The 26,288-nt window shown below is 42.3% G+C and overlaps 1 long non-coding RNA gene across 15 annotated transcripts in view; it reads left to right on the plus strand.

The window, feature by feature from the left end:
- LOC136165534 (uncharacterized) overlaps positions 1 to 26,288 on the plus strand; it is a 1,046,218-nt gene that overhangs the window by 691,346 nt on the left and 328,584 nt on the right. For 14 of the 15 annotated variants that reach the window (XR_010662558.1, XR_010662559.1, XR_010662557.1 and 11 more), the window contains one exon: positions 20,479 to 20,618. The exons of the other annotated variant lie outside the window; for it this stretch is intronic. This is a non-coding gene — a long non-coding RNA (uncharacterized lncRNA). The remainder of the gene's footprint in view (positions 1 to 20,478; positions 20,619 to 26,288) is intronic. 15 annotated transcript variants of the gene reach the window in all.

Here is a 26,288-nt window from a genome sequence, read left to right on the forward strand (position 1 = left end):
CATGCCATTGTAAATAATAAACAAATGTGGTTTTGCAAGAATCTTGGCTGATATTTTCATTAACATTAATGATTGAGATGAAAGTGAAACAACAAGAGATATGTGTTGGATCCTGACTTAATCAGGTCATTAATCAGTGACCTGAGTGACTTGGATTCATTTGATGATAGTTTTTGAGTACTGGAGGAATAGTTCCTTGAACTTTGTGCTGGTCACAGTGCAACAGTTATAGACACAACATTTTAAGAATTTTATTCTACATTGTTAACATTTTCTCTGTCACTATACAATCAACAAAAATATGTGAGCCCAAATTTGGAGCTTTCTTCTGTTTCCATGATTTAAATACTCTCACCCTGAAGGATTCCAGACTACCAAGGTGAAAACACTGGATGAAGAGACGTCCTCCAGCACACCATTATACCCCATTTCTGCAATGTAGATGCAGTAGACAGAAACAGCATCAGGAACACAGACGCCAGCAAAATGTAAATGATTAAAAATGATGACTTGTATGTATTTATGACCTTTGCTTTGAATAGAATTTATTTAACTGAAAGCGTACATCCTTTAATTTTTAATAATGACTTTGTTTTAGAGCTAGCTCACAAAACTCCTGAAATTTAACAATCAGTTCTCTGGCACTTCTTTGAGTTGGCTCCAGTTCATTAAGGATTCAAGTGCAAGGCCACGAGCCCCCCGCCACCCCCCTACCACACACACACAGATTCCACAGCAGCAGAGGCAGCGTGAAGGGAGAGCGCGTGCAGACATATGTTGCTTCTCTGAGCCCTGCTACCCTCAATGTGCTGCCAGGGCTGCTCCAGCCTTATGTGATATTTTCCTGAGCTACTCAGACTGATTGTCAGGGCTAAAATATCCATTGTCATAAGCTACACTTTATATGAAAAATGGATATGAATTTCAGTGGAATAATGGTTTGACATTCTTCATTAAATTTCATCCATTAAAATATTGTGTCCTTAATGAGAACTTGTTGTTGAAGGAAAATATTGTTATTCTGAAATTCCTCTTATTTTTAAAGCCAAATCTGAAAAGATTTTCATCAAAATGTGAACAGTTATCTTGGATGGTGAGATTTTATTTTTCCTTCTTGTGATTTTCTGTAGTTTACAAATTTTCTATAATAAATATGTAACACGATGGTAATATGTAAAAAGAACTGAGACAAATCTTTGTTAACTTGATATGCTAAAGTGCATTGATGTTATCCTTTTAAAGACCAAAACAATAAATCGCATTTTCAGTAAAAAGAATGCCCTGGGAAACAGACATTACTATGTTCAGTTTCATTTGAAAGCCAGATGTCCAGGAATTGGATATGGCTAATTATCAAATTCTACCCAGATGGAGTGTTTTCTTTTCTTTTTTTTTATCATCAGATGGAAAAGCAAGTATCTCTAGCTGCTTACTTTATTACATTTAATCACTTTAGTTGGAAAACTTTAAAGAATAGATGCAGCTTAGAAAAAGGGCAGTTTATTCTATCATGAATGAAAAGTTGAAATGGGTACAAGAAATAGAAGAAAAAGAATTAAAATGTGTAATTAGCTATGTGATAAAGAATTTTAAGCTTGTTCTTTGGCCAATTCCAGCAGTGTTAGAAATGAAATTGATCCCATCTCTTTTGGGGTTGGTCTTCCTGAATTAATCTATTGCTGTGTAACAAATTACTCTAAGACTTATCAGCTAAAAACAATAGCGATTATTTCACAACTTCTGTAGGTCAGGAAAATTATGACCAACCTAGATAGCATATTTAAAAGCAGAGACATTACTTTGCCAACAAAGGTCCGTCTAGTCAATGCTATGGTTATTCCAGTGGTCATGTACAGATGTGAGAGTTGGACAGTGAAGAAAGCTGAGCGCTGAAGAACTGATGCTTTTGAACTGTGGTGTTGGAGAAGACTCTTGAGAGCCCCTTGGACTGCAAGGAGATCCAACCAGTCCATCCTAAAGGAGATCAGTCCTGGATGTTCATTGGAAGGACTGATGCTGAAGCTGAAACTCCAGTACTTTAGCCACCTCATGCAAAGAGTTGGTTCATTGGAAAGGACCCTGATGCTGGGAGGGATTGGGGGCAGGAGGAGAAGGGGATGACAGAGGATGAGATGGCTGGATGGCATCACCAACTCGATGGACATAGGTTTGGGTAGACTCCGGGTGTTGGTGATGGACAGGGAGGCCTGGCATGCTGCGATTCATGTGGTTGCAAAGAGTTGGACATGACTGAGTGACCAAACTGAACTGAATGGAACTGATAGGTTGGGAAGTTGAGCATGGTTTATGAATTAGTTGGCTGCCTATGACTCAGGGGGCTTCCCTTGTGGCTCAGCTGGTGAAGAATCTGCCTGCAATGCAGGAGACCAGGTTCGATCCCTGGGTTGGGAAAATCCCCTGGAGAAGGAAAAGGCTACCCACTCCAGTATTCTGGCCTGGAAAATTCCATGGACTGTATAGTCTATAGGGTCCCAAATAGTCAGACACGACTGAACGACTTTACTTTCACTATTATTCAGGGTCTTTCTGTGAAGACCAGGGCTGTGGTAGCATCTGAAGGCTTGATGGGAGAAGATCCATTTCCAGGCTCACTCACATGATTGCTGGAGGGATTACATTCCCTGTGACCTGTTGCACTAAGAGCCTCAGTTCTTTGCTGGCTTTGGCCAGGAGCCTCCTCTGTTCTTCGCTATACAGACCCCTGCATAGAGCCTCTCGCAGCGTGGCAGCTGGCCTCCTTGGAGCAAACAAGCCAGAGAAACGTCTAAGGCACTTGCTTCCTACCTTTCAGGCTCATTGTCCTCCACCGCCAGGTGTCCAGCACCTCAAAACAAGCGAAAGGCCAAAACCATCGCTTCACACACTTCCCCAGCTCGGGGCTGTTTAAAGCTGGAGGGTGTGCCTGCTACTTGCTACTTCATCTTATCCAGAAGTGGAAGCGTCTGAAAATCACGGATAATTCTATCATAGTTCTCCGCTAGAAACAAAGTTAATGTCTCATACTTTTATTTTCATAAGCATAAGGTAATGTTTTAAAATTATTCTTATTGATTAAAGAAAAATTACTAGCACAAAAAGTCACATTTGTTAGAAATCAATGTTGAAATGAGACAGACTGGGGACATTAATAGAGCATTAATAAATGTTAAATTATTCTTTTGCTTGGCATTCAGGGCAATGAATCTCTGAGAAATGCTTGTTCCTCTTTGGTAAAGTGGTGAGAGAGCTATTGTGAAAATAAAGTTGACCAAGAACCAGTATGTATAAGTCAGGATGCCTTCTCAGGTAAATCAGTTTTAGAGAGAAAGTCATGAAATTTGGTGATCTGAGAATCAGTTTCTTAAAACCATGCCTTACATATACTATTATTTCCCACATGTGCCATGACATAAAAATGGTTGGGGAAAAAAAAATGGTTGGGAAACACTAGTGTTGACAGTGCCGCATCTCCCATTTCTTGTAACTATGACTAGCAAACCTGTATCTTTGCTAGACTTCTCCAGGAAGCACTAGCAACTACCTCTGCTGTGATCCTTCACCGCAGTCTTCCTGTCTTTCTGTTCTGGGCTGGAGTGTTTGCTCCACCTTGTTCTTCTCTCACTTCTTGTCTTACAGGTATCTGTCAACATCTCTCACAAACTGATGGAACACTCTCCCATTCTTAACATTCATGGATGTACTCCCTTTTATGAACACTTATTGGCCCCAGGCTTTATCTAGTTGCAGTGAGCAGGGGCTCCTCTTCACGATGGTTTCTCTCTTTGCAGAGCACAGGCTCTAGGGGTCACAGGCTTCAGTAGTTCTGGCACGCAGGCTTAGTTGCTCCATACATGTGGGATCTTCCTGGACCAGGGATCGAACCTGTGTCCTCTGCATTGGCAGGCAGATTCTTAACTACTGGACCACCAAAGAAGTCTTCTCCCTTTCTTTTCCCAGGGAATTACAGTGACAAGTTCAATTTCTTCAATGGTTATAGGGCTACTCTATTTCATCTTGTTTGAGCTTTGGTAGTTTGTAGAATTGGTCTATTCTAAGTTGTTGAATTATAAGTTTATGATATTCCCTTATTAAAGATTGCAGAAATTATAATGATAAGCCATTTCATTACTGATATTGATGATTTATGTCTTTTTATTTTCTATTTTGCAGTCTTGCTAGAAGTCTATTAACTAGTGTTTTATTGCATTTGTTTGTTTTATTTTGTTTTCTAATGTCATTGATTTCTGCTCTTTTTTCCTAACTTCTTGAGGTTATTGATATGAGACTTTCCTAATGTAATATGTCACATTTTTCTGAGCAATATTTAATGTGTAAATTACCTTCTTAGTACTACTTTAGCAATAACCCAGAAATTTTGATATGTTGTATTTTTGTTTTCATTCAGTTCTGTGGGTTTTTATTTTTTGTTTATTTTTAAAAATTTTCTTTCGGTCTTCTTTGACAAGGTATGTGTGTGTGTGTGTGTGTGTGTGTGTGTGTGTGTGTGTTTCGGTGTGGTTTGTGGGATCTTAATTCCCCAACCAAGGATTGCACCTAGGCCCTTGGCAGTGAAAGTGGAGTCCTAACCAAGAGACTGCCAGGAAATTCAAACAAGGTATGATTTTAAAGTGTGGTGTTTAATTTCCAAGTATTTGGAAAATTTCCAGTTGCCTTTCATTGATTTTTAATTCAATTCCATAAGGGTCAGAGAACATACTTATGTCAATTCTTAAATGTGTTAACATTTGTTTTCTGACCTAGCATTTGGTCTATTATTGGTGCTTGAAGAAAAAACATGTGCATTCTGCTGTTGTGGGTAGAGTGTTCTATAAATGTCCTTTAGATCCTACTGTTTGATTGTACTGCTTAGGTCTTCTATATCTTTGCTCATTTTATGATTTTTAGTTCTATCAGTTGCTGAGAGAGGGATTTTGAAGTCCCCAGTTATAATTTCAGGGGTCCATGCCTTATGGGAGATGAATTTTTCTGTCCCTATTAAGAGAAAAAATATAAAATGTGAATACAAATTTAAGTATGAAAGTTAAGTATTTCTTTAGAATGAGGAAAGAACCACAACAAATTACACATCTTGGAATGCTAACAGAAAATCAACAAACATCACAAAACCCAAGAAAGAACATAATAGGTTTATTATTTTACTACCTGATACAATTTCTATAATACTTTTTTCTTACACTTTTTGTCTAGATGCTCTTTTCTTTTCTTTGCATGTGACAGTTATTTTATCGTATTTGTATCAACTGAACAGATCATTCAGTTTTTCTTCAACTATGGTTGATCAAAAAAATTTTTATTGCTGATAGTTTTCATTTTCCCCCCCAGCTTGACAACTTGTAATTTTTTTTAAGATTGTAGTCACATTTGGGGATGCTTCTATTAGGTTTCATTTATAGGAATTATAAAATTTGGAATAATTTCCCACAAATAGCTTCTGGCTCTATACATACTTCTGGTACAGATAACATAGGCTGTGTTCGTATTGCCACAGAACCTCTGGCCCTGCACCTTGGTGTTACAATCCTGGGAGAGCAGACAGTGGGCTGGAGGCAGATAGCTGGAAGCTATTCTTCTACAGCAATGGTTAACAATAAAATGCTACTTACATAAGTGACTGTGAATCATATAAATATCCTCCTACTCAATTCTAACAACTTGTATTTCAAACTAAACTTCCCTTTAACTGGAACCTCAAAATTACTCCAACCACTCTAATACTATCAGACACAAGGAGAACTGTGATAAAGGAGAACAATACAAACACATGAACATATTACTAAGGCACCTTCCAGGGCCTTGGAAAGGGCATGTGTAAATGGGGGGCTTTGAAGCTTAACCCTCATTAGTTTCATTGAAAATTAAGCCCTGCTGCTGACATTTTACTGGGATGCATAGAGAAGGATGTAAACACTTGTACTTAGTTGGCTATCTTGAAGCAGAAGTTTCTTGGATGTCCTTTATAACACTTTTTATTATGAAAATTTCCAATTATACACCAAAGCAGTGAGAATGGTATAACAGATATTCATGGTTTACATCAAGTTCTAAAATGATCAGATTTTGCTGATCTTGTTTACTTGGGTGTGTCCAGTTCCAGAAATTTTTAGGGGATAGATACAAAGAAGAATGAGTCACAGGCTCTGCCCTCATGTATGTATCTGATGAGGAAGATGTGGCATGAGTCCAGCAAACCCTGTCACTGCCCACGGGAGACCTCAGATCTGGGAAGGAGAGAACACCCTCAACCAGGAATGACCAGTAATGGATTTGAGGAGGAAATAAGCTACTTAGCAAACAAGTACCAAGCTGAAACAGAATTGAAATATCTGAAATACATATTCTGGTTTTCACTCTAGAATCTTCCTCTCAGCTTTGGAGAAAAAGTTCAATCTCTTTGCTATTTACCTAAATCTTTAATACTCAAATTTATTCAGATGTAGAACTTCCCTTTCACTTTCATCAAGAGGCTCTTAAGTTCTTCTTTGCTTTCTGCCATAAGGGTAGTGTCAACTGCATGTCTGATGTTATTGATATTTCTCCCAGCAATCTTGATTCCAGCTTGTGCTTCATCCAGCCCAGTGTTTCTCATGATGTACTGTGCATATAAGTTAAATAAGTGCAGTGACAATGTATAGCCTTGATGTATTCGTTTCACTATTTGGAATCAGTCTGTTGTTCCATGTCCAGTTCTAACTGTTGCTTCCTGACCTGCATACAGATTTCTCAACAGGCAGGTCAGGTGGTCTGGTATTCCGGTCTCTTTCAGAATTTTCCACAGTTTGTTGTGATCCACAGAGTGAAACGCTTTGTCATAGTTAATAAAGCAGAAGTAGACAATTTTCTGGTATTCTCTTGCTTTTTCGATGATCCAGTGGATGTTGGCAATTTGATCTCTGGTTCCTCTGCCATTTCTTAAAACCAGCTTGAACATCTGGAAGTTCACAGTTCACATATTGTTGAAGCCTGGCTTGGAGAATTTTGAGCATTACTTTACTAACGTGTGAGATGAGTGCAATTGTGCAGTACTTTGAGCATTCTTTGGCATTGCCTTTCTTAGGGATTGGAATGAAAACTGACCTTTTCCAGTCCTGTGGCCAATGCTGAGTTTTCCAAATTTGCTGGTATACTGAGGGCAGCACTTTGACAGCATCATCTCTTAGGATTTGAAATAGCTCAACTGGAATTCCATCACCTCCACTAGCTTTGTTTGTAGTGATGCTTCCTAAGGCCCTCTTGACTTCACATTCCAGGATGTCTGGCTCTAGGTGAGTAAGCATACCATCCTGATTATCTGGGTTGTGAAAATCTTTTTTGTACAGTTCTTCTGTGTATTCTTTTTTTTTTCCTTCTGTGTATTCTTGCCACCTCTTCTTAATATCTTCTGCTTCTGTTAGGTCCATACAATTTTTCCTTTATTGTGCCCATCTTTGCAAGAAATGTTCCCTTGGTATCTCTGATTTTCTTGAACACATTTCTCGTCTTTCCCATTCTTTTGTTTTCCTCTATTTCTTTGCACTGGTCACTGAAGAAGGCTTTCTTATCTCTCCTTGCTATTCTTTGGAACTCTGCATTCAAATGGGTATCTCTTTCTTCTTCTTCTTTGCCTTTAGCTTCTGTTCTAGTCACAGGTATTTGTAAGGCCTCCTTGGACAACCATTTTGCCTTTTTGCATTTCTTTTTCTTGGGAATGGTCTTGCTCCCTGCCTCCTGTACAATGTCATGAACCTGTGTCCATAGTTCTTCAGGCACTCTATTAGATCTAATGCCTAGAATCTATTTCTCACTTCCACTGTATAATCGTAAGAGATTTGATTTAGGTCACAGGAGTGGCTGCAAGGAGATACACCACGTCCAGGGTCAGAGAAACCCCCATAAGACAGTAGGCGCTGGAGCGGCTATGAGGAGATACCTCACGTCGAAGGGCAAAGGAGAAGCCCTAGCAAGACAGTAGGAGGGGCAAATTCACGTTTAGAATCAAACCCCGTTCCTGCCAGAGATGCTCAGAGGGCTCAAACAAACCTTGTGCACACCAGGATACAGGGATCCCACAGAGACTGAGCCAGAACTGTGTTTGGGCGTCTCCTGTGGAGGTACGGGTCGGCAGTGGTCTGCCGCAGGGACAGGGGCTCTGGGTGTGGGTGTGGTGTAAGCCCTCTTGGAGGAGGTCAGCATTGACTCCACCACAGAGCTGTCAGAACTCACACAGGACTGGGAAACAGACTCTTGGCGGGCAAAATAGAGCCTTGTGCACTAGAAACCAGGAGGAGGGAACAGTAACCCCACAGGAGACTCTCCTCTGGGTGTCCCGGAGTCTCTGACAGAGGCATGGGTTGGCGGTGGCCTGCTGCAGGGCTAGGGGCATGGACTGCAGCAGTGCATGCATGAGATTTTTTGAGGGAGGTCACCATTATCTTCATTACCTCCACCATAGTTTGGCCCCAGGTAAATAGCAGGGAGGGAACACAGCTCCACCCATCAACAGAAAATTGGATTAAAGATCTATTGAGCATGGCCCTGGCCATCAGAACAAGACCTAGCACCCTCTCAGTCAGTCTATCCCATCAGGAAGTGTTCATAAGCCTCTTATCCTTCTCCATCAGAGGGCAGAGACTGAAAACCACAATCACAGAAAACTAACTAATTTAATCACATGGACCACAGCCTTGTCTAACTCAATGAAACTATGAGCCATGCAGGACCATTCATGATGGAGAGTTCTGACAAAACGTGGTCCACTGGAGAAAGGAATGACAAACCATTTCAGTATTCCTGCCTCGAGAACCCCATGAACAGTGTGAAAAGGCAAAAAGATAGGACACTGAAAGATGAAGTCACTGAGTTGGTAGGTGCCCAATATGCTCCTGGAGATCAGTGGAGAAACAACTTCAGAAAGAATGAAGAGACGGAGCTAAAACAAAAACAACACCCTGTTATGGATGTGACTGGTGATGGAAGCAAGGTCCGATGCTGTAAAGAGCAATATTGCATAGGAACCTGGAATCTTAGGTCCATGAATCAAGGCAAATTGGAAGTAGTCAAACAGGAGATGGCAAAACTGAACATCGACATTTTAAGAATCAGCAAACTAAAATGGACTGGAATGGGTGAATTTAACTCAGATGCCCATGATATCTACTACTGTGGGCAGGAATCCCTTAGAAGAAATGTCATAGTCAACAAAAGCACCCGAAATGTTTGGGCGCAGTCTCAAAAATGACAGAATGATCTCTGTTCATTTCCAAGGCAAACCATTCAACATCACAGTAATCCAAGTCTATACCCCAACCAGGAATGCTGAAGAAGCTGAAGGTGAACGGCTCTATGAAGACCTACAAGACCTTCTAGAACTAACACCCAAAAAAGATGTCCATTTCATTATAGGGGACTGGAATGCAAAAGGAACAAGTTACTCCAAGTTACACCTGGAGTAACAGGCAAATTTGACCTTGGAGTACAGAATGAAGCAGGGCAAAGGTTAATAGAGATCTGCCAAGAGAAAGCACTGGTCATAGCAAACACCCTCTTCCAACAACACAAGAGGAGACTCTACACATGGACATCACCAGATAGTCAACACCGAAATCAGATTGATTATATTCTTGGCAACCAAACATGGAGAAGCTCTATACAGTTAGCAAAAACAAGACTGGGAGCTGACTGTGGCTCAGATCATGATCTCCTTATTGCCAAATTCAGACTTAAGTTGAAGGAAGTAGGGAAAATCATTAGACCATTCAGGTATGACCTAAATCAAATCGCTTATGATTAAAGAGTGGAAGTGAGAAATAGATTTAAGGAGCTAGATCTGACAGACAGAGTGCCTCATGAACTATGGACGGAAGTTCATGACATTGTACAGAAGACAGGGATCAAGACCATCCCCAAGAAAAAGAAATGCAAAAAGGCAAAATATCTGTCTGAGGAGGCCTTACAAATAGCTGAGAAAAGAAGAGAAGCCACAAGGAAACAAGAAAAGGAAAGATACACCAATTTGAATGCAGAGTTCCAAAGAATAGCAAAGAGAGATAAGGCAGTCTTCCTCAATGATCAGTGCACAGAAACAGAGGGAAACAATAGAATGGGAAAGACTAGAGATGACTTCAAGAAAATCAGAGATACCAAGGGAATATTTCTTGCAAAGATGGGCTCAATAAAGGACAGAAATGGTATGGACCTAACAGAAGCAGAAGATGTTAAGAAGAGGTGGCGAGAATACACAGAAGAATTGTACAAAAAAAGATCTTCACAACACAGATAACCACCTTGGTGTGCTCACTCACCTAGAGCCAGACATCCTGGAATGTGAAGTCAAGTGGGCCTTAGGAAGCATCACTATGAACAGAGCTAGTGGAGGTGATGGAATTCCAGCTGAGCTACTTCAAATCCGAAAAGATGATGCTGTCAAAGTGTTGCACTCAGTAGGCCAGCAAATTGAGTGGCCACAGGACTGAAGAAGGTCAGTTTTCATTCCAATCCTTAAGAAAGGCAATGCCAAAGAATGCTCAAAGTACTGCACAATTGCACTCATCTCACACACTAGTAAAGTAATGCTCAAAATTCTCCAAGCCAGGCTTCAACAATATGTGAACCATGAACTTCCAGATGTTCAAGCTGGTTTTAGAAACGGCAGAGGAACCAGAGATCAATTTGCCAACATCTGCTGGATCGTCATAAAAGCAAGAGGGTTCCAGAAAAACATCTATTTCTGCTCTACTGACTATGCCAAAGCCTCTGACAGTGTGGACCACAACAAACTGGAAAATTCTGAAAGAGACGGGAATGCCAGACCACTTGACTTGCCTGTTGAGAAACCTGTATGCAGGTCAGGAAGCAACAGTTAGAACTGGACATGGAACAACAGACTGGTTCCAAATAGGAATAGGAGTACGTCAAGGCTGTATCTTGTCACCCTCCTTATTTAACTTATATGCAGAGTACATCATGAGAAACCCTGGGCTGGATGAAGCATACGCTGGAATCCAGATTCCTGGGAGAAATATCAATAACATCAGATATGCAGATGACACCCTCCTTGTGGCAGAAAGTGAAGAAGAACTAAAGAGCCTCTTGATGAAAGTGAAAGAGGAGAGTGAAAAAGGTGGCTTAATGCTCAACACTCAGAAAACAAAGTTCATGGCATCCGGTCCCATGATTTCATGGCAAATAGATGGGGAAACAGTGGAATCAGTGGTAGACTTTATCTTTCTGGGCTCCAAAATCACTGCAGATGGTGACTACAGCCAAGAAATTAAAAGATGCTTACTCCTTGGATGAAAATTATGACCAAGCTAGACAGCATATTAAAAAACAGAGACATTACTTTGCCAGCAAAGGTCTGTCTAGTCAAGGCTATGGTTTTCCCAGTAGTCATGTATGGATGTGAGAGTTGGACTATAAAGAAAGTTTAGCACCAAAGAATTGATGCTTTGGAACTGTGGTGTTGGAGAAGACTCTTGAGAGTCACTTGGACGGCAAGGAGATCCAACCAGTCCATCCTAAAGGAAATCAGTCCTGAATATTCATTGGAAGAGCTGATTTTGAAGCTCAAACTCCAATACTTTGGCCACCTGATCTGAAGAGCTGACTAATATGAAACGACCCTGGTGCTGGCAAAGGTTGAAGGCAGGAAGAGAAGGGGATAACAGAGGATGAGATGGTTGGATGGCATCACGGACTCAGTGGTCATGAGTTTGAGAAAACTCCAGCACTTGTTGATGGACAAGCATGCTGCAGTCCATGGGGTAGCAAAGATTCGGACATGACTGAGCAACTGAATTGAACTGAACTGAGTGCTTCCTTGGTGGCTCAAATGGTAAAGAATCCACCTGTAATGCAAGAGACCTGGGTTTGATCCCTGGGTTGGAAGATCCCTTGGAGGAGGGCATGGCAAACCACTCCAGTAATGCATCACTAGCTGCATTTCAGCGCCACAGGCTTAAATGATAATTTGGATGCATGTGTGCCTGCTAAGGCATCACTTAGCAGACATCTGAGACTCTTTGGTACCCCATGGGCTATTGCCCATCACGCTCCTTTGCCCATGGGGTTTTGCCAGAAAGAATACTGGAGTGGGCAGCACATCCCCATCTCTTTCCTCTGCTTCAAGCCCTGACAGTCATATTCCTTTACTTCACGTACACACACACACACACACAAACACACACACACACACACACACACACACACACACACACACACACACACACACACACGAAGACAGAGTGGGGTGCTTTAGACTTTAAGGCCGCTATAACAAATTGCCATGAACTGGGTAGCTTAAAACAATGGATATTTATTGTCTCACAGTTTTGGAGCCTCTAAATCTGATATCTAGTTGTTGACACGACTGTGTTTCCCCTGAAATCTGTAGAGAAATCCTCACTTGCCTCTTCCTCAGTTTTGGTGGCTGGCCAGCAGTCTTTGGTATTCCTTGGCTTGCAGGTGCACGACACCAGTCTTTGCCTTTGTCATCAAACAGCCTTCTCCCCGTGTGTCTCTTCCTCCATTTGGCTGACTTCTTAGAAAGACACTAGTTATTGGATTAGGGGTCCACCTACTCCTGTATGGCCTCATTTGAAATTAATTACATCGGCAATGATCCTATTCCCAAATAAGCTCATATTGTTGAGTACTTGAGGTTAGGAATTCAACATATCTTTTGAGGAGTGGGAGAATATTCAACCAACAACAGATGGTAACCATGAGGAGAGCATCCCACAGAAACCAAAGATATTGCCTTGATTCCAGAATTTATTCCAAGAAGGAGTCCTTCTACAGTGGGGATAGAAGATCAAAGAATCTTTTGAAGTATGTATTCACACCTACTATTTGGTTTGCTTATGGACTAACTGGCTTTGATTGACAGGTGTATGCTATCATGAGTTAATGATATTAAAAAACTGAATGCCTTCATATAAAGCCTGAATGGCCCTGGATACAGGATAGCGGCCGTATCCTTTCTCATAGTTCCCCCCAGCTATACTGTTTGGAGGGAAATGATGGTGTATAATTTTGATGAGCAAATGTGATAAGTGATTGTTGTGATGAGGCTGTCACTCTTTGCCAGAGAACTGTCTTTGATGTCTAAAGTATTACTTGGGACCTAGATGAAAGAGTCATAAAATAACAAGCCTAACCAAGGGGATGCAGCTAGCATTTAGGAAATGCACCCATTTTTCTATATCTCCTCCTTTCCTTTGAGCAAATGTGTACATATTCTTAATAAAAAGAAATACAAATTTTAAAAAGACATGAAGAGGGAATGGTAAAATGAACCCTGCCAGAGTCCAAAAGAAAAAAAATCACAGCAGTTTCACATCAGGCCCTTTGTTGAGATCCTATACAAGAACAGCAGTATGATTGGGATTCTTAAATGGCGGTGGCTGAAATGGCTAATAAAAGCCTGCTAATGACACAGAATCAAATCACCAAACAAACCCATCTCAAAATCCAGTTTCTCTTGAAGGGAAGGGCATGAACTTTATGGTTGGCACTGTCACTTAATGTAGGACCTTAGGCAAGTTACTTAATCTCTCTCAAGTTTGCTATGTATGAAACTAAGGAAAACTACCTAGCAAGGCTGTAGTGACCATTAAGCCAAACGCAGGACACATGTAACAGGTGCTTCACTAAATCGAAGCCTTCCACCTCCCAGCCCTGCAAATATATGCAAAATACAATCTTTGCCCACTACCCCTCACCTACTCTTCATCTCATTCTCTTCCTCTCTCTCTCTCTCTCTCTCTCTCTCTCTGCCAAAGTTCTTATTTATAATCTAGCAGAGGGTATATAAACAGGAAATGATTTGCATTATTTTTTAAAACCAGTGTACAACAATGTAGTATACCCCTGGCTACTTAAGTGTTGACAAACTCGACATTCCTAAAAACAGCAAACACATATTGAGTGATCATTCATGCCAGGCATGGTGCTAGGCATGGAGTATTCACTAGTAAGTGAAACATCTTCCCTCCCTGGTGGAGTTCAGTTTAGTGAACTGAATGGTGAAGAAGCAATGAATATATAATTGAAAAATATGTTCGGTGCCCATAAAGAAATGATCAGGTGCAATGATGGAGACTAATGAAAGGGCAGGTGGGATACTTAGTTTAGGAAGGATGGCCTTTCTGAGGTGACATTTAAACTGAAACCTGAAAGATGAGAAGCTAGATGTGTAAAGAACAAGAGCAAGTGTCTTCAAGACAGTGGAATCAGCATGTCCAGCGAGGCAGTCAGGAGCTAGAAGTGTTTGAGGAGTAGTTCTGGCAGTGTCAGCAAGACGGAGGGGCTGCCATCGGGTAAAAATCCAGTTTCTTACCATGGCCTCAATGTCCCACCTAAACTGCCCCTGTCCTCCCCCCGCCCCCCCCCCCACATATCCTCCCCAGGTGTCCACATCACCTAGTCTTTCTGTCCTTTATGTGCTGGTCTCACTCCCACCTCAAGAATGAGAGGTGTGCTGCATTTGCTGTTCTTCTGTCTAGAACGCTCTGCCTGGATGATTCTCATAGCTTCTGGCCCCAGTGGTCAGTAAGGCCTCAGATCAAGTGTCATCTCTGGAGAGAGATCGCTAATTACCACCCCTCACCCAACATTAACTTTTGGTGGGTTTTTCCTCTTCCCATCCCTCACCACTATCAAACGTTATTTCGTTGATTGTTTGAAGTTTGTTTTTTTTGTTTGTTTGTTTTATACTCTCCCCTAAAATAGAAGTCCCATGAGTTTATATTTCTTATTGCTATAACCTAGAAGCATATCTAGAATATAAAGGAAACTCAAATATTACTTGTTGAATTTACAATGAATGAAATAAAGCTTAAAGAGGTAAGGCGAGGTATTAGAAAAGAACTAACCAAATTGTGTGAGAGTAAGGACTTCCTGGAAGAGGTATGTTTTCAGTTATTAAAATCAAAGGGGCAAGAGAGCGAAGGTGGCGTGCAGGTAACAAACAAGAATTGTGGAAATCACTCCTTCATCCCCGTCCTTTTTCACTAGATTAGGAACACCTTTAGCACTGGACGGAGAAGGTGATGGCACCCCACTTCAATACTCTCATCTGGAAAATCCCATGGACGGCGGAACCTGGTGGGCTGCAGTCCATGGGGTAGCAAAGATTCGGTCATGACTGAGCAACTGAATTGAACTGAACTGAGTGCTTCCTGGGTGGCTCAGATGGTAAAGAATCCGCCTGTAATGCAAGAGACCTGGGTTTGATCCCTGGGTTGGAAGATCCCTTGGAGGAGGTCATGGCAAACCACTCCAGTAATGCATCACTAGCTGCATTTCAGCGCCACAGTATTAAATGATATTTTGGATGCATGTGTGCCTGCTAAATCATCACTTAGCAGACATCTCAGACTCTTTGGTACCCCATGGGCTATTGCCCATCACGCTCCTTTGCCCATGGGGTTTTGCCAGAAAGAATACTGGAGTGGGAAGCCCATCCCCATCTCTTTCCTCTTCTTCAAGCCCTGAGAGTCTCTTTCCTTTACTTCACGTACACACACACACACACACACACACACACACACACACACGAGGAGAGAGTGGGGTGTATTAGATTTTAAGGCCGCTGTAACAAATTGGCATGAACTGGGTAGCTTATAACAATGGGTATTTATTGTCTCACAGTTTTGGAGCCTCTACATCTGATATCAAGTTGTTGACACGACTGTGTTTCCCCTGAAATCTGTACAGAAATCCTCACTTGCCTCTTCCTCAATTTTGGTGGCTGGCCAGCAGTCTTTGGTGTTCCTTGGCTGCAGGTGCACGACACCAATCTTTGCCTTTGCCATCAAACAGCCTTCTCCCCGTGTGTCTCTTCCTCCATTTGGCTGACTTCTTAGAAGGACACTAGTTATTGGATTAGGGGTCCACCTACTCCAGTATGGCCTCATTTGAACTTAATTACATCGGCAATGATCCTATTCCGAAATAAGTTCATATTGTTGAGTACTTGTTGTTAGGAATTCAACATATCTTTTGAGGAGTGGGAGAATATTCAACCAACAACAGATGGTAACCTTGAGGAGAGCATCCCACAAAAACCAAAGACATTGCCTTGATTCCAGAATTTATTCCAAGAAGGAGTCCTACTACAGTGGGGGTAGAAGATCGAAGAATCTTGTTAAGTATGTATTCCCACCTACTATTTGGTTTGCTTATGGACTAACTGGGTTTAATTGACAGGTGTATGCTATCATGAGTTAATGATATTAAAAAAAGTGAATGCCTTCATATAAAGGCTGAATGGCCCTGGATACAGGATAGCGGCCCTATCCTTTCTCGTAGTTTCCCCCTGCTATCCCGTTTGGAGGGAAATGTTGGTGTATAATTTTGATGAGCAAGTGGGATAAGTGATTGTTGTGATGAGGCTGTCACTCTTTGCCAGAGAACTGTCTTTGATGTCTAAAGGTTTACTTGGGACCTAGATGAAAGAGTCATAAAATAACAAGCCTAATCAAGGGGATGTAGCTAGCATTTAGGAAATGCACCCATTTTTCTGTATCTCCTCTTTTCCTTTGATCAAATGTGTACACATTATTAATAAAAGGAAATACAAATTTTAAAAAGACATGAAGAGGGAATGGTAAAATGAACTCTGCCATAGTGCAAAAGAGAAAAAAAAATCACAGCAATTTCACATCAGGCCCTCTGTTGAGATCCTATACAAGAACAGCAGGATGATTGGGATTCTTAAATGACAGTGGCTGAAATGGCTAATAAAAGCCTGCTAATGACACAGAATCAAATCACCAAACAAACCCATCTCAAAATCCAGTTTCTCTCGAAGGGAAGGGCATGAACTTTATGGTTGGCACTGTCTCTTAATGTAGGACCTTAGGCAAGTTACTTAATCTCTCTCAAGTTTGCTATGTATAAAACTAAGGAAAACTACCTAGCAAGGCTGTAGTGACCATTAAGCCAAACGCAGGACACATGTAACAGGTGCTTCACTAAATCGAAGCCTTCCACCTCCCAGCCCTGCAAATATATGCAAAATACAATCTTTGCCCACTACCCCTCACCTACTCTTCATCTCATTCTCTTCCTCTCTCTCTCTGCCAAAGTTCTTATTTATAGTCTAGCAGAGGGTATATAAACAGGAAATGACTTGCATTTATTTTTAAAAACCAGTGTAAAACAATGTAGTATACCACTGACTACTTAAGTGCTGACAAACTCGACATTCCTAAAAACAGCAAACACATATTGAGTGATCATTCATGCCAGGCATGGTGCTAGGCATGGAGTATTCACTAGTAAGTGAAACATCTTCCCTCCCTGGTGGAGTTCAGTTTAGTGAACTGAATGGTGAAGAAGCAATGAATATATAATTGAAAAATATGTTCGGTGCCCATAAAGAAATGATCAGGTGCAATGATGGAGACTAATGAAAGGGCAGGTGGGATACTTAGTTTAGGAAGGATGGCCTTTCTGAGGTGACATTTAAACTGAAACCTGAAAGATGAGAAGCTAGATGTGTAAAGAACAAGAGCAAGTGTCTTCAAGACAGTGGAATCAGCATGTCCAGCGAGGCAGTCAGGAGCTAGAAGTGTTTGAGGAGTAGTTCTGGCAGTGTCAGCAAGATGAAGGGGCTGCCATCGGGTAAAAATCCAGTTTCTTACCATGGCCTCAATGTCCCACCTAAACTGCCCCTGTCCTCCCCCCGCCCCCCCCACATATCCTCCCCAGGTGTCCACATCACCTAGTCTTTCTGTCCTTTATGTGCTGGTCTCACTCCCACCTCAAGAATGAGAGGTGTGCTGCATTTGCTGTTCTTCTGTCTAGAACGCTCTGTCTGGATGATTCTCACAGCTTCTGGCCCCCGTGGTCAGTCAGGCCTCAGATCAAGTGTCATCTCTGGAGAGAGATTGCTAATTACCACCCCTCACCCAACATTAACTTTGGTGGTATTTTCCTCTTCCCATCCCTCACCACTATGAAATGTTATTTCGTTGATTGTTTGAAGTTTGTTTTTTTTGTTTGTTTGTTTTATACTCTCCCCTAAAATAGAAGTCCAATGAGTTTATATTTCTTATTGCTATAACCTAGAACCATATCTAGAATATAAATGAAACTCAAATATTACTTGTTGAATTTACAATGAATGAAATAAAGCTTAAAGAGGTAAGGCGAGGTATTAGAAAAGAACTAACCAAATTGTGTGAGAGTAAGGACTTCCTGGAAGAGGTATGTTTTCAGTTATTAAAATCAAAGGGGCAAGAGAGCGAAGGTGGCGTGCAGGTAACAAACAAGAATTGTGGAAATCACTCGTTCATCCCCGTCCTTTTTCACTAGATTAGGAACACCTTTAGCACTGGACGGAGAAGGTGATGGCACCCCACTCCAATACTCTCATCTGGAAAATCCCATGGACGGAGGAACCTGGTGGGCTGCATTGCATGGGGTTGCTAAGAGTCGAACAGGGCTGAGCGAGTTCACTTTCAGTTTCATGCATTGGAGAAGGAAATGGCAACCCACTCCAGTGTTCTTGCCTGGAGAATCCCAGGGACCGGGGAGCCTGGTGACCTGCCACCTATGGGGTGGCACAGAGTCGGACACTACTGAAGCGATTTAGCAGCAGTGGCAGTTAGCGCTGAAGCCGCGTTTTACTAATCTTTCACCAGCGCCTGTCCCGGGACCTGGCACACAGATAGGGTTTTACACAATGACTGACTGTGAGGTGCGCAGAAGGGTCTATTAACTCGGCTGCGGTGCAGTTTGTGGCTGGCCACTAAGCCTGGCAGCACCCGTGCGAGGGAGCAGACGGCTTTGCGGAAGACGGCCTCGGCGGGTGGGGGTGGGGGGTGGGGTGGGAAGCGCCTCCCGCGCCTGCGCGTTATGGCGGGGAGCCGGCAGCGTCGGCGCGCGCCTGCGCAGTGCGGTCTTTCCCGCCTCCGACAAGATGGCGGCGGCCGAGTAGCGCGGGGGCGGGTTGTGGCCGCGCAGGAAGCCCGTCCGCTGCAGCGGGCCGAGGCGGGATGCTGTTCCCAGGGAGCGCCGTTGGCCACCGGTGAGGAAGGTCAAGCACAGAGCTGCCTTCCCGAGCCCCCCGGCGCCCCCTACGTACACCCCCGTCTGCTCGAGTGCGGTCGCCGCTTTGCCTACTTCGCTACCGCCCTGTGCTGTCGGGTCCGGAGCTCCGGCGGCGGCAGGGGCTGTGTCCGGCAGGAGAGGAAGCGCCCGGGCTGCGTCCGTGCTTCTGTCCGCGGGGCGAGCGTCTGGCAGGTGGGTGAAGCTGCAAGCTTCGGTGTCTCCTCTTGGGGCAAGTCACCTCCCCATCTTCCTGGTCTCGACCTTTTGCTTCCTTGAGAAGTCGTTTTAACTGTCTGGAAAGCTTTCCCAGGCTTATAGACTTACAAAGAAAAGCTTGCTATCCAGACGCCAGTGGATTTTGTTCATCTTGTCGGGGGGATCCAGCCCCCAGGAGACTTTGATGGTTTTGAGGAATGGTGCCAGTGACGGCAAGTGATTCTTTATCTAAATTAATCCTTTTCTGACTACAGCGAGTCTTCGGTCTCTAAACTTTTTTTGGAGGGGAGGGGGCGGACGGAGGGACATATGTATACTAGATCCAGGGAAAGAATTGAGAATTGGTCCTGGTTTTAAAAGAAGGCTTTGTGAGGGTAAGAAATGTAATAGCCCAAGAAAGGATAAGCGATTTTAGTGATTCTTTTATTCACTGTTAGGCTAAATCGTCCGTTGAAGCTTCACAATCTTGTGTTGTCCAAGCGCTTTGTTTTATTTGGAAAGGACTGAAATGGAGAAAACGCTTTTTAAACTTGAAACTTCTCAAATTTCTTGGGTTCTCAATTGTTATTAGTACTACTTGGCAATCTTTCTTGTACTTGATATTTTCTGCAAAATTTAGATTGTGCCAGTGTCATTTCTTCTTCATTTATTACTAGGGCAAGAGTAGTCAGAATTAATGGTGTAAAAAGTGCAAACTGAAGGAGGGATGTGGTAGTGGAGGTTGCCATGTCTGATTTTTCCCAATTTTTTCCTGTAATTGGATAATGTGTCAAGAGCAGCAGAATGGTGAAAAATGAAGCTATGAGTATAAATGGTAGTGTGTCCACTGAGATTGCAATGGGTGGAGCTTTTAAAATTAAATTGAGTGATATCCTTTTTTTGAAGCCATGCTAGGTGCTCTCCAGAGTTTCTAAAGCACAAACTGTTGTTGCCTTATTGGAAATTTATGCTAAAAGTCTTTTAACAGGTGGGTTACAATTGGCCTGACAGATTTAACTTTTTGTTCTACCTCCTGACACACATCTGCCTTAACCTTTATTGTAGACTTTTAGCCTCTTGATGAATTTCTTAAATTTGGAGATAGAATTGTTCATTTTAAAAGGAGAGGAGATATTTTAAGTGTTTGATTCCTCTATGGGCAGATTCATTCACTTGTTTGTTGCTGTGCTATGCTAAGTCGCTTCAGTCACGTCCATCTCCTTGCAGTCTCCACAGGACAGCCAGACTCCTCTGTCCATGGGACTTCTCCAGGCACGAATATTGGAGCAGGTTGCCATTTCCTCCTCCACAGGACCTTCCCGACCTAGGGATCAGAGCCACATCTCTTCTGTCTCCTGCGTTGGCAGGTGGGTTCTTTACCATTAGCGCCACCAGGTAAGCCTGTTTGTTTCCTGCACCCGAGGACTGCGTGTTTTTACAGGCACTTGTCTCTCAATTCTGTGCTTTTAGCTGACGGGGTAGTGCTCAGCCCTAGGCAGTAGCTCATTGCCTGAGGCATTGTGTCAAGACCTGTCTGACCACAAACAAGCACTCTTCCACACTTATGGAACCCGATTTCTCTCTCTCTTTCTTCCCCTCTTCCTGTCTTTAGGAACCCTCCCGTCTTTGTGTCTATTCATTCAATTCTTTAGCCTACTGCTCTTTTCATTTGCCTCCCCTAGTCACCAGGATCCCATGGTCATCAGTTTTTACCAGCCCATCATTGATACCTTAGAATAGTTAACTTTATGTCAATTTATCTTTCTAGTGCCCAGTTCTGAACAGGCCTAATCACTATCTTGATCCCTGAAGGATACAAGAGACAGTTGTGTGAGGATTTTGGATTGTTTTCATACCAGTTAGTGTTCTGTTATCCTCCAGATCTATAATGTCAATTGTGAGGGTTTTTTTTGTCTTACTTCATGAAAGTGTTTATAGCAAATAACTTGATCTTTTCCTTTCCTGAGAAAAATCTCAAGCATCTGAGGTATAATCTTTTCTATCCTGATATCATTTCTTTATTTACTCTTCTCTGAAAAGAAGGAATTGTCCTTCCTTTTCTTCAAGAGCAACCTTCTCCAGATGTGTCCATGATCATCCCTCTTTATCTTTCTTTCTCAGTAATTATCCATGATCACTCCTTTTTAAGTTTTGCCCTCTCTAGCCTCCATGCATGCTTAAATATACCTTTGCCAGGGCTGCCAAACACCGTGCTGTGTGCCGTGCAGCTCACAGAAGCCAGTCTGAATTTTGAGCCTGCTGTGCCACTGTATTTTTATTGTTTAATCCTAGGAGCCTGGTGTAGTTGTTGTTCAGTCGCTCAGTTGTGTCCAACTCTTTGCAACACCAAGAACTGCAGCATGGCAGGCTCCTCTGTCCTCCATTACCTCCTGGGGTTTGCTCAAATTTATGTTCATTGAGTCGGTGACACTACCTAGCCATCTCATCCTCTACCACCTCCTTCTCCTTTTGCCTTCAGTCTTTCCTAGCATCAGGGTCTTTTCCAGTGAGTTGGCTTTTCGCATCAGGTGGCCAAAGTATTGGCGCTTCAGCTTCAGCATCAGTGCTTCCAGTGAATATTCAGGGTTGATTTCCTTTAGGATTGGTTGATCTTCTTGCAGTCCCAGGACGCTTAAGAGCCTTCCCCAGCACCACAAGTCTCAATTCTTTGACACTCAGTCTTTATGGTCCAACTCTCACATCCATACATGACCACTGGAAAAACCATAGCCTCGACTCGACGGACCTTTGTCGGCAAAGTGATGTCTCTGCTTTTTAGTATGTTGTTGAGGTTTGTCATAGCATTTCTTCCAAGGAGCAAGCATCTTTTAATTCCATGGCTGCAGTCACCATCCACAGTGATTTTGGAGCCCCCAAAAATAAAGGCCTGACACTGTTTCCACTGTTTCCCCATCTATTTCCCATGAAGTGATGGGACCAGATGCCATGATCTTAGTTTTCTGAATGCTGAGTTTCAAGCCAACTTTGTCATGCTCTTCTTTAACCCTTATCAAAAGGCTCGTTAGTTTCTCTTCACTTTCTGCCCTTAGAGTGATATCATCTTCATATCTGAGGTTATTGATATTTCTCCCAGCAGTCTTGATTCCAGCTTGTGCTTCATCCAACCCAGTGTTTCTCATGATGTACTCTGCATAGAAGTTAAATAAGCAGGGTGACAAGATACAGCTTTATTATAACTCTTTCCCAGTCAGTTGTTCAATGTCCGATTCTAACTTGCTTCTTGACCTGCATACAGGTTTCTCAGGAGGCAGGTAAGGTGGTCTGGTACTGGTGTTTCTTTAAGAATTTTCCACAGTTTGTTATGATCCACACATTCAAAGGCTTTAGCGCAGTCAATGAAGCAGAAGCAGACGTTTTTCTGGAATTCTGTTGCTTTCTCTATAATCGAACAAATGTTGGCAGTTTGCTCCCTGGTTCCTCTGCATTTTCAAAACCTAGCTTGTACATCTGAAAGTTCTAGGTTCACATTCTTTTGAAGCCTAGCTTGAAGGATTTTGAGCGTAACCTTGTTAGCATGTGAAATGAGTGCCGTTGTATGGTAGTTTGAACATTCTTTGACATTACCTTTCTTTGGGATTGGAATGAAAACTGTGACCTTTTTCAGTCTTGTAGCCACTACTGAGTTTTCCAAATTTGTTGACATATTGAGTGCAACACTTTAACAGCATCATCCTTTAGAATTTCAAATAGCTCAACTGGGATTCCGTCACCTCCACTAGCTTTGTTGGTAGTAATGTTCCCTAAGGCCCCCTTGACTTCACGCTCCAGGATGTCTGACTCTGGGTGAGTGACCACAGTGACTGGTGTACTGTTCTCTGTGTATTCGTGCCACCTCTTCTTGATATCTTCTCCTTCTATTAGGTGCGTACCATTTCTGTCCTTTATGGTGTCCATCCTTGCATGAAATGTTCCCTTGATGCCTCCAGTTTTCTTGAAGAGATCTCTAGTCTTTCCCATTGTGTTGTTTTCTTTGCATTGTTCACTTAAGAAGGGTTTCTTATCTCTTCTTGGTATTCTCTGGATCTCTGCACTCAGTTGAGTATATCTTTCCCTTTCTCCCTTGCCTTTCACTTCTCTCCTTTCCTCAGCTCTTTCTAATGTCTCCTCAGACAATCACTTAAGCTTCTTGCATTTCTTTTTCTTGGACTAGTTTGGTCACTGCCTCCTATACAATGTTACGAACCTCTTTCCAGTGATGAACCTCGTATATAAACTCATATAAAACATATGAATCTCTTTCAATAAACTCATATATGAACCTCTTTCAGTTTTACGAATCTGGTAGACACTTTCTCTACCAGATCTCATCTCGAATCCATTTGTCACCTCCACTGTATAATCATAAGGGATTTAATTTAGGTCGTATCTAAATGACCTAGTCGTTTTCCCTACGTTCTTCACTTTAAACCTGAATTTTGCTATTAGGAGCTCACGACCTGAGCCACAGACAGCTCCAGGTCTTCTTTTTGCTGTCTGTGTAGAGCTTTTCCATCTTCAGCTGCAAAGAACATAATCTGATTTTGGTATTGACCATCTGGTGATGTCCGTGTGTATAGCTGTCTCTTGGTTGTTGGAAAAGGGTGTTTGCTATGACCAGCGTGTTCTTTTGACAAAACTCTGTTAGCCTTTGCCCTGCTTTTGCCCTCCAAGGCAAAACTTGCCTATTATTCTGGGTGTCTCTTGGCTTCCTATTTTGTATTCCAATCCCCTGTGATGAAAAGGACATCTTTTTTTTTTTTTTTTTTTTTTTGGTGTTTGTTCTAGAAGGTGTAGTTCGAGAACTACAGCAGTTCTACTTCATAGAACTGTTCAGCTTCAGCTTCTTTGGCATTAGTGGTTGGGGCAGAGACTTAAGGTAACACTGATATTGAACAGTTTGCCTTGGAAATGAACTTAGATTATTTTTTTTTTCCTGAGGTTGCACCCAAGTACTGCATTTAGAACTCTTGTTGACTATTAAGGGCTACTTCCTTTCTCCTAAGGGATTCTAGCCCACAGTAGTAGATATAACAGTCATCTGAATTAAATTCGCCCATTCTCATCCATATTAGTTCAGTGATTCCTAAGATGTTCATTCTTGCCATCTGCTTCACCACATCCGATTTGCCTTGATTCACGGACCTGCCGTTCCAGGTTCCCATGCAAAAAAAGAGCAATAGCTCTTTACAGCGTCAGACTTGACTTTAACCATCAGACACATCCACACAACTGAGCGTCATATCCGCTTTGGTCCAGCCACTTCATTCTTTCTGGAACTAACGACTGCCCTCCACTCTTCCCCAGGAGCATATTGGACACCTTTTGATTGTGGTGCTCATCTTCGGTGTCTTATTTTTCTGCCTCATGCTGTTCGTGGGGTTCTCGCAGCAGGACTGCTGGAGTGGTTTGCCGTTCCCTCCTCCAGTGGGCCACGTTTTGTCGGAACTCTTCACCAGGACCCGTCTGTCTTGGCTGGCCCTGCACGGCATGGCCCATGGCTTCACTGAGTTACACAATCCCCTTCACCACGATGAGTCTGTGATCCATGAAGGGGTATAGTAGGAAGGACATTTACTTTTAAGCTTCAAAGATCTGATTTTGAAGTCTACTGAAACCAGTTACTGTCTGTGTGGCTGTGGGCAACTTACTACTCAGGCTGTGTTCTTTGTCTGTAAAGTAGAATGTTATACGAGGAAGACATGGCAACCCAATGCAGTATTCTTGTTGGAGAGTCAGCATGGACAGAGGAGCTTGGTGGGCTATAGTCCATGGGGTCACAAAGAGTCGGACAAGACTGAGTGACTAACGACACCACAGAATGTTATACTTACCTCACAGAGTTGTAATCGACGGAGTTTAACACACGTTACATGTCTTTCCAAGGGTTTGGTGCATTATGGAGTTCTTAAAAGTGTAAATTATTCTTTCCTTTGCACTCTGACTTCCCTTACCATCGCAGCATCGAAATTGGTTTTTAAAAAGTCATCTTGATGATCTAATTACCAAAGCTAACGGCCTTATCTCAATCATCCAGGTTTTCTTAGACCGCTTCTGAAATATACTCCATAGGAATGAAAGGATCTGATTTCTTGTTTCTTGGCTTTATAGTTCCTGATTCTCTTATGTCTGAAAGTTTCTTTACATTCCCTGCAGTGTCTCGATTTTGCTGTTTCCCCTAAACATAGCTGTTTCCTGTATCAGTTAGGATGCAAATAGGATTTAAAAACAGAAGAAGTGTATTAGCTCAGGTAATTGGCAAAGGCATAGGTAGGATTAGTTTAAAGGGCAGTTTGTGCATAAGCTTGGCTTTGCTCAGTCCTCAGTCCTCAGTCAGCACAGAGGTTCTGTGTTTCCGTTTCCTCTAAACTGCCCTCCCATTTGGGTTCCTGCTCAGACTGGCTTCCCCTCTAGATTGAATCCAAGTGCTTTCCATCTTTATCTGTAGTGTGGCGACCTTTGTGCTCAGGTTTATCCTTTCATAGTTGCATGTTTCTCTTTCTGCTCCAGGCATCACATTCTGACACAACCACCAAAGACGGGAGGAAGTTTGCCCTCTCATCTCTTGATGAAGCAAGTAAACCTTTTACAGAAAGCCTGTATGAGATTTCATTTTGGCCTTATTACTTATGCCCTAGTTGCAAGGGGACTAGAAAAACCAATATCTAGCATTTCAGTCTAGGAAGAAATTAGATGAATGGCTACAGGGAAGATAACCAACATTGTCAGTGACATATATTGATAATATTGTATGGAGAAGTAAGCTTAAATGAATGAGAATTTTCAGATAGTAGTGGCATTCTTAAAGCACTGCTTATCTCAAGAGCAGGTATAAGCTGTGCTTAGGACTGAATCAGTCATTTAGATAGTCATGAATGACTAATTAAAATGGATTACTATATAAAATTAGTATATTTGAGTGGTATATCCCAGTTCTTTTAAGGTTGTTGTTAAGAACATTTACGCGTGCACTGTGAGGAATGGATACAGGTAGCAACTAACAGGGAATAGACCTGTGGTTCTTCTTGAAGATGAGTGGT

The sequence above is a fragment of the Muntiacus reevesi genome, chromosome 3 (assembly GCF_963930625.1).
Source record: "Muntiacus reevesi chromosome 3, mMunRee1.1, whole genome shotgun sequence".
In the NCBI taxonomy this organism is placed as follows: domain Eukaryota; kingdom Metazoa; phylum Chordata; class Mammalia; order Artiodactyla; family Cervidae; genus Muntiacus; species Muntiacus reevesi.